The sequence below is a fragment of the Ascaphus truei genome, chromosome 1 (genome assembly GCF_040206685.1).
Source record: "Ascaphus truei isolate aAscTru1 chromosome 1, aAscTru1.hap1, whole genome shotgun sequence".
NCBI lineage: Eukaryota > Metazoa > Chordata > Amphibia > Anura > Ascaphidae > Ascaphus > Ascaphus truei.
In genome coordinates this window covers 90,118,380-90,128,317 of record NC_134483.1, presented here as the reverse complement: position 1 = coordinate 90,128,317, position 9,938 = coordinate 90,118,380, and positions in this window count along the sequence as shown.

Sequence of the window (9,938 nt, the reverse complement as noted above, 5' to 3'; positions counted from 1 at the left end):
TATTTAAATGATTTGTGCGGGCGCCACCTTTTCCTTTAGTATTCACAGTGATAAATCAATACAATATAAATAACCATAAAATGTTACCCAACCGAATACTTCTCAACCTCTCCTGGAAATGTACTAAGATTTCCCACGAATGCAGTCTTGGTTTGGAGTGGAAAGGGAGCGATCCAATCAGGGACACATCATGTGAATAAAAAACATAAAAAACAATAATTGTGCAGTATGTTAATTTAATGTTGATAGGATGCAGTTCTTGGCTCTTGGGGCAATTCTACTTACAGCAATAATAGATATTTAAAGCCTTTATCTGACTCAGTCAGACGATGTGTAGATTGTTAGTATTGAGGTTTCAGTTATTCCCCAGACATTTCTCCCGCAGTTTGGGCAGTTCCAGAGATGAAGACACTCAAAACCCCATGTGGCAGTATGAAAATGAAAAGACAAGAAAAAAGCCCAATAGTGCAGGTTGCAGAAACAATGTCTTTTATGTAAGTAAGGGATAAGAGATGTACTCACACTTTGTACATACAATTAGTACATATAAAGGTATCTTTTGTAGTAAGATGCTGGTGTTCATAGCAGTGTTTTCTCCCGATCCTCCTGTATATCCAGCCGCGCCTGCGGCGGTGGCGTCTGACGTCACTTCCCTCTCGCGGTCAACCGCATCTGTGGGAAATGGATTGTGACGTGCTGGAGGGAGGTCTGCAAGGGAGTTCCAGCGTCCAGCGTCTTCTCATGAAGGCAGCTGCAGCAAGATGAATTAGCTCTACGCGTTTCGCTGTTACTCACAGCTTCGTCAGGAGCAATATGTGATGTCATATCAGTGTCGTATATTTATACCAATAAATACTTAATTATATAATTGATTAATTACTTACAGGGTTGCATTCTAATTTAAGCACCAATTCAACATTTATAATTTTAACCCACAGGTTCGCCTTTACATAGGCACAAATAACTCTGAGGTCCAAAAAAAACTTTATTTAAAAATATAATTTAATATGATATTTAATACTTTATAATATACACATAAATAACAAGAAAATATTTAAAAACCAAATGACTAAAATACATACTATGTCATAAATAATGATTAGTCTTCATATAGGTGGTACTCTCAATATTGCACGTGGGGGGGGGGGGGAGAGGAAGAGAGGAACAAATGGAGGGAGAAGCGGAGAGAAAAAAAAAAAGGGGTATAAGTTATGGAACATAATTAATATACCATATATTGAAAAGGAAGCTAAGTTAATGGCAGGGTTAAAAGGAGCAAATTAGCAAGCCTATATTATAAATATCTACTGTAAAATTACTATAGTTATATGAATTTAAAAAGAGTTGTATCAAACTTCTTTACAATTATCATTTAAGTTTAAAATAATGAAATAATAAAATATTATTTCAAATATTTAATTCTTAAAAAAGAACCCTATATCACACATGTTAAAATCATTAAAAAATATATATGATTACCTAATAAAAATACACAATTTGAAGGGCATATTACAAAGGACGTACAGAGAATACAAAACATGTATATAGGTGGGCGTGCAAGGGTTATAAAATTATAAAATTAGTTATGTAAAAAAGGTAAGATCTCAAAGTCTGAATTCAGGCCGTATGGAATTAATGTATGTAATTTATGAATCCAGTACATTTCTCTTTTACTTAGGTCTACCTCTCTGCTGCGTCCCCTCCAATGTTGTTTTACATTTTCAATGGCAGTAAATCTGAGACTCTCGGGATTGGATTGATGGTATTTAGCATAGTGTTTAGAAACACTATGAGTTAAAATGCCCCTTCTTATGTTGCTTAAATGTTCTATGATGCGGGTACGTATAGGTCTTGATGTTTTCCCTACGTATTGTAACCCGCATGGGCACTGAAGGACATAGATGACAAAATCAGTAGTACAATTTATGTATTGTTTAATATTAAATGTTTCTTTGCTCCTGAAATTCATGAAACTGGTTTTCTCTTTCATTTTATGTTTGCAGGCTTTGCATGATCCACATCCATAAAAGCCTGTCAGAGTTTTTAACCAGCTCTGATTGTCCTCTTTTATGTTTTTTAAAGCGCTTGGTGCTATTAGACTTTTAATATTTTGTGCCCTCTTAAAAATTATTTTTGGCCTCTCTGGTAAAATTTCACTTAAAATGGTATCTGATTTTAAAATATGCCAATGTTTGCATTTGATTTTTCCTATATTTTTTGACTCTTTATTGAAGGTAGTAAGAAAAGCTGTATCGTATATATTATTTTCTGAACTGGAAGGTTTTTTCTGTGGCTCTAAAAGATCTTTTCTTTGTAGGTTCTTTGCCTTTGTTAGTGCCATATCCAAAGTTTCTTTGCTATAATTTTTTTCTATAAAACGATTTTCTAAAATCTTACATTGGTCTTCAAAAATGTTATCCTCCGTGCAATTCCTACGTAGTCTCCTATACTGACTATAGGGAACTCCATCCATCCATTGATGGTGGTGGCAACTTGTTCTTAAAATAAAATTATTGCAATCCACGTTTTTAAAATGTGTTTTTGTTTTTATTGCACCTCCTTCTATGTATATATTTAAATCCAGATACTCAATAAAATTATCACTAATTGTATGTGTGAATTTTAGGTTAAAATCATTTTGATTCAAATTTAAAATAAATTGCTCTAAACTTTGTTTATCTCCCTGCCAAATTAAAATGATATCATCAATGTAGCGCCGCCATAGGACAAGGCTCCCCCCCAGCTCGCCCTTGGACCAGATGGTTTGATCCTCCCAAAATCCCATAAAGAGATTTGCGTAGCTGGGGGCAAACCTCGTCCCCATGGCGGTGCCACATTTCTGAACATAAAAAACATTATCGAATAAAAAGAAATTCTTATCTAAAATGAATTTAATACTATCAAGAAGAAATTGGATTTGCAGATCGTGTAGTTCTGGATCGTTCCTAAGGAAATATTCAACGGCTTGGAGTCCTAAATTGTGAGCTATAGATGTATATAGTGAACTCACGTCTATAGTTGCCATTAAGTAGTCCTCTCTCCATACGAATGTATCCAATATTTTAATGACATCAGAGGTATCTTTTACGTATGAATTCATCTCTTTTACATACCCCTGAAGGAAGTTATCAATGTATGCCGATAAATTCGACGTGAGCGAGTTTATTCCCAAAATTATCGGCCTACCGGGTGGGTTTTGAAGACACTTGTGAATTTTAGGTAGAATATAAAAGATTGGAATTTGAGGGTTTTTGTTAAGTAAAAATTTATATTCTGACTCCATTAAAATGCCTAAATCCCTCCCTCTTTCTAATAGCACATTAAGGTCTTTCTTAAATTCTTCTGTCGGATTTTTTTTCACAGTTTTATAAGTATCAGTATCACCCAGAAGACGGTTAATCTCACTCAGATAATCCTCTCTGTTCATTATTACAGTTCCACCACCTTTGTCGGCCTGTTTGATAATTATATTCTCATTTTTAATAATTTCTTCTAAGGCTTTCCTTTCCTCTAAGGTTAAATTATTTTTTGTTGTAGTTTTTGAGTTTTTAGAGAGTGCTTCAAAATCTTTCACAATAAGATCATAGAAAACCTCCAAATGTTTTCCTTTGTAGTATGTAGGATTAAATGTAGACTTATTTTTTAATGTAGTGTGTTTAAATTTACTCTTTTCCAGTTCTATTTTTGAGTTACTAGTATGTAATCTAGATTCTACATTTTTGCTCTGAAAAAATCTTTTGATCGTAAGTTTACGGAGATAGCGATTCGCATCTAAAAATAGCTCAAAATTGTTAGGTCCTATCGTAGGTGCGAAAGAGAGTCCCTTAGTAATTAGTTTTTGTTGAGGTATAGTTAATTCAACTTTACTTAAATTGAAAATATTTTTTGTATCTATACAACTTCCTTTATTTACTCTTTCCCTTTTTCTTCTTCTACCTCTTTTCCCTCTCTGGTGTTTTCTCTTTTGTGGTATGACTTTGGATCCCTTCTTTCTTTCGGAGGTGTATATGAGTTCGGTATTTCCCAAACACTTAGGGTTTTGTCCATATCTTTTAGTTTTTTAAATAAATATATCAAATGTAATAGGATACCAAGGGGACTGAGACTTTCAAAAGATCCTTCCTCTAATCAGGAAGATGAAGAATTTGTTAAAATATGGTATAACATCATTGATAAGTGCTCAGTAGATTTGATGCTAGCACTAGTCAACCAGCACAAGAAAAATATAAAAAAGATAGATGAAGAGGTGACAATAATAGAAGAGAAATTAGCCCATTTGGAAGACACGCCAGAATTTAGAATTAAAGATAGAGAATTAAAGAAAAAAATAGACAAATTAGAAAATGATTTGTATATTAATAAAACAAATAAATTCTTACGAGATGAGGAAGATTATAAAAGGGGTGAACAGAGAGATTGGAAAAAAAAGAAAAACATTTACCATACAGAAAGAAAAAATGAAAATAGATATGGAAATACCAATCCTAGAACGGAGAAACCCTACTATACAAACAATTCCTACCGCAGAGATAGAGACTATATTCTAGCTCAAGATAAATCCCATCAAACATATAGGGAACCAAGAGAGCAGATAAATAGGGACACAAATTATGTTCCAAATACATCCCAAGTGCCAAGTAATACAAGGGCAGAAAAAACTATATTTGAGGAAAGAGATAAACGTGGAGATTTTGAACATCAAAGAGAGGGAGAGAGGAAGGGAGAGAGAATCTAGGATGGAGGAAGATAGAAGGAGGGAGAGAGAGAGAGAGACAAAGAGAGAGGGAGAGACAGAGAGAAAAGGAAATGAGAATGAAAGAAGAAAAAGAGAAAAATCTTAAAGAAAGGGAAATCTACAGACATAGAGAACAACAGAGAGATAGGGATTTCGTCTATCATAGAGAACAGAGAGAATTGGAAAAGAGGGAGAAAGAACAGAACTAGCACTGACACTAGCAGCCGGTCTCAGGAACCAAGGAGACAGACAAGACAGGGCTTATGGCAGAACACAGAGACATCCAGGAAGGACTATGCTCGGCAGGGAGCATTGTGAGGAATCAGTACTTAAAGGTCAGAGAACCAATGGCAGAAGGGGCATGTGGCAGTATTGCTTTGGTGAGTGAATCCAGGCTGCAGTAAATATCAGGGGAAGTGTTCCAGGACTGCACAGGTCTGCAAGGTAAGGCAAACATTAAACCGAGGAGCGGATTCCTTACAGTGGCAGACTTTTTTGTGTATATGCACTAAATAAACTAACCTTTTATTTTATTGCGTGTGGAACCTCCACTTTTATACCCCTGTGGCAGCAGTGAACCGCCTCACAACTCTATTTTTGCTCGATATACCTGGGCTGGAGCACGCTGTATTCCTCTTCCGGTTCAGAGGTACCTGACGTCATCATTGACCGGAGACCCGGCGCGTCAAGACTGTGAGTGACTACTCTACTGTTTTCCCTTCCCCTACCTCCGCAGTGAGGATATCTTGTCCGTGTGTGACACCGGGTGTAGGAGGGCAGTGGCGAAGGGTAGCGGTATACTTAGCGGGTTGTTCCTTTACAGGGGACACGGCGGTACTACTGCTTTATATTCCTCCTTACCACATTTTAGCCCCTACCCGTTGATAGTCACGGTGCACGGTTCAAGTGGGGTGTCTACATTGCCTCTTCATTCATTCATTTATTAGTGGGACACTGGACGGAAGTGCGCTTTATTTCTTATTGTGCAGTATTTTTCTGGATTGTATGTAGTACATGCCTGTGTACAATTGGTAGCACCAGTTTCTCCTTGGAGCAATTCTAGGATATCTGTTGTCCGCTCCTGGGGAGCCTGGGATGCTATATCTCACAGTGCAGCGCCTCCACCTAAGAGGATCCCAGCGTAGGCGGGATGTATTCCTCATAGGAACCAATAAACCACTAATACAACCGGGTATGTACAGTATATCTTTCTTTACTGAGTCCCCAGTACGGTAAATAATGCAGTACATACAAAAACACACAATAATACAACAATGCAATACAAAATACCACAATACCCCTGTGTGTTCACCGCAACGCACTGAGGGTGCCGTGACACCAATAACCCCGGGTGTCCATCCCAGCAATCCCACCCAGTGTGAGGTAGCGCTACCCCCTGTGAATGTTGGTGCACGTTGGGTACCTGTCTGGGTACTCCAGGAGCCAGGTGTAGCTTGCAGACGTGGACTATGGAATATTGCCTGTGTTGATCCAGAATACCTGTCTGGATACAATCAAAGTTAGTTACTTCTAACAACCACACTACCTGATTACCACGTTTAACACGTGAGTGCAAAATCTGTAGAGTCTTCGGTACAATCTCTCTATTGCTGAATTAGACAATATTGCACTATTTTGGTGTTTCTGTTTCTTCCATGTCCTGATGAAATTTGCACACCTGCTGTTCTTCATTGTTTGCTGTTTGGATTGGGATTGAGTCCTGTTTCGGGAATTGCACTTTCTTAAGGACAGTACATTTGTGTTTTTTTCTGTTAAAATGGTGTTATTTGCGCTTAATCCTTTTTGTTACTATCTAGACGTGGACTGAAGAAGGTCCCACGCAGTGGGGCCTCCAACAATAATCCCCTATTGCCTAATTGTCCAGTCCTCCACGTGGGGTGAGCTCCAGCCGGAGTGTCTCACACAAGTGTCTTTGAACCTGCAGTCTGGTCCCAGGCCACGGCGTGGCCGTCCCTCCACCGGCGCAACAGTACTACTATGCGCTAAGGGGAAGAGTTCCTATCTGGGGCCTTCCCTACAATACTCTGCTAGGTATGACTAGGACTATATGGGACCTAAGGGGCAGTATCTAGGCCTAGCCCAGGAAGCCACTTGCTCCCTGGACTACGTACTCCTGTCTTGGCTCCCATGTGACTGACTCACGGGCTCTTATCCCGCGGAGGATAGCCTCTTCTCCCCTTCCGGTTAGGGCCTTCGTGCATGTGCAATGTCCTCTGCGGCACCACCTGCAAGATGGCCGCCACACTCCTCGTGTCCTGCGCATGCGCTGAGTTATGCGCATGCGCGATAGCTTCCAAAATGGGCGCAGCCTGCCCCAGAGCTCCAAAGGGCATTGGAGCGGTTCCCCGACTCAGAGGCCGGGTAAGGAGACCCCGCTACATGTATTAAAAATGTCCTCTAAGGCAGGGGGGTGCAATCTTTCCCCCGTGCGCACCTCTGCCTGCTCCCCTCAGCACCTCGTACAACCCCCCCCGCTCGACCTCGGCGTCAAATAACGTGACGTCACGTGACCCGCGGCATAATTTGACGCTGCTTCGCTGGAAGAGAGGTATATTATAAAGCCTCGCGCGGTCCCCCGGCATTAATTTAAATGCATGGGGGGACAGAGTGGGACCTCTATAACTACCGTGTCCCCCCCCCCCCCCAGAAAATTGTGCGCCCTCCAGTTTGCGCACCGCTGCTCTAAGGATGTGATGACTACAAGCTAATCATTGCCCTGGTTCGTTTGGTTGGAGATTGGGTTATGAGAATATTTGAAATAAATGTGTAGACTCTTTCTGCAGAAGTTTCTGTGTTTTATTCATCAGTGCAGCTTCCTTCAATGTATCAGTTTTCAGGTAGAAGGAAGTGGTAAAATGTGCATCTATTGGGAGGCCGTGGAGCATGGCACGCTGTTTTAAGCTGTACTTTGAGCGGGCTAAAATATTATACTTGTTTGCATACAGGAATAAGAGCGGTTTAGTGAAGGCCCAAAATGGATGCTAGACTGAAAGCCACATCTAAAGAAGAGCCCAAAACCTTGGTGAAAGCATACAAACAAATTGTTCTTGCCAACATCCACTGAACTTCATGCATATATTCAGTAGGTGGCTGAAGAAAATGTACCTGCATCTCATTAGGAGCATTAAAGTTGCTCCAGTCAAAATATCAGTGTCACAGGATAATTGGGTGATGCATTCCCAGGAAAGGGCCATCGGGAAGAACAGACTTCAATTCATGTTGGTTTATAAAAGCAAAGAAGCCATCTCTCCCAATTTGGATGGGAGGTTCCCCGTGTTGGGGTTTGGAAATTTGGAGTGCTAGAAAGGTAGGTAGCACGGGTTGCTGGGCGTTTTGCCATTAAACCAATTCTAAAAGCATTGACTTACTGTTATGTCTCTCAATGCCTGGAACATATTTATGCTGGTAGAGCATATGAGGAACCAACATAAGAAATATGCTGCTAGCTCAGTGACTATCAACATGGAAAGATAAAGCATACAGTATAGAAAATACATTAATGTAGCATATTATAATACTGTATCGCATGGTGTATAAACAGTGGGATACTAGCATGTGTAATAACCGTGTTCCTGCTGCTACACGTATTCTTGCATTATCTTCTCTGGCAGAATAAAATGAATGCTGACACATTCAAGCAGGCCTGTGTGACCCAATCATGCAGGTTTCCCAGCATTATTCCAGTTGGGACCAACTCCCTTTCCAAATCAATCTTTTCATGAGTACTCCAAGTTAATCAAACACAGAGAAGAACACTGTATGAAGTAAAGACACTAACATACAGATAAGGCCTTATATATAATGCACTCAAGATCTGTGGGAGAGAGTACCCTACTGAGTGAATAATTGCAGTACAAAAGAGATAGTCTGGACCAAGTAGTATGGGTAAATAATTGTTTATTAAAATACTCTATTGAGAATAAACTATTTAAATATAATGGAACCAGTCTAATGTTGTTAATAAAGGAACTGAAGTATTCCGTGCTGATGCCCCGTAGGGGGTCTATATTTAGCAACATATACTAAATATGTGACACCTGCACAATGATAACCGTGCAAGTGAGAAGTCCAAGTAAGACTAAAAACATCAGCACAATGAAAGACAAGAAGCACAGGAACCCAATGCCTAGTGAAACGTGGCTAAAAGGGCTGCTTCTGATAGATCATGACGTCACTGGATAGCCTGTAAATCGTAGCACTCACAGAAAGCACTGGTGTGTTATTAAATAAATGTCACCTAACATGTAATGCCTCTCAGAAATATATAATACTGTAAAAGTAATGTCAATTGAGGGCAACAATGTAGTGTGGTGAATAACGGTGTGAGGTAAATGTAAGCCCACACACTGATTAAAGACACACAAGTGCACACTTGCAGTGTTTGCCACAGTGATAAGTGGACAAACACATAAATGGAGTAGCTGGATTCGCTGAGTTGGCAGTAGAGAACCCCACATAAACTAACCCTGAGCGCCAGTAACTACACACGTTTCGCGTTTGCTTCATCCAGAGAGGGATAGATTTTCACTCCCCCCAGTGGCCAGTATTTATAGGGCTCTGCTGGGAGGAACAAAGGAGGAAAAATGGAAAGTAATAGGAGTGTATGAAGTCAATAGAGATGCCAATGTGGTAATAAGAAGTGGGGAACTGAGCCCCCATTAACCAGCGGTGTAATTAAAATAGAATGGTTAATGATTAAAAGTAAGGTATATTGCCACTTAGCCAAGTACAAGACATCATAAACAAAGGAACCAACACTAATACATTAGAATGCCTATGCCTGCCACAATACTGCCAGTTGTGGGGAGTCTCATAAAAAGGGGGTAAATAAGAAGCCTTCATTCAGGCCGTTTGGAGTTAAATTATGGAGGTCATAAATCCAACGGCTCTCCTTTTGGAGTAAAATGCGATCCCAATCTCCTCTTCTGGGCCCAATGATCACATGATCAATGCCACAGAAGCGGAGATTGCTGGTATTATTTATTTATTTATTTATAAAATATTTTACCAGGAAGTAATACATTGAGATTTACCTCTCGTTTTCAAGTATGTCCTGGGCACAGAGTAAAACAAATAATACATGGTTACAAATACAGTTACATAAATGAACAGGGTATACATTATATACAAGACATTGCATGCACAGTTAAAGAAAATATATATTACGGGCGTATGAAACAGT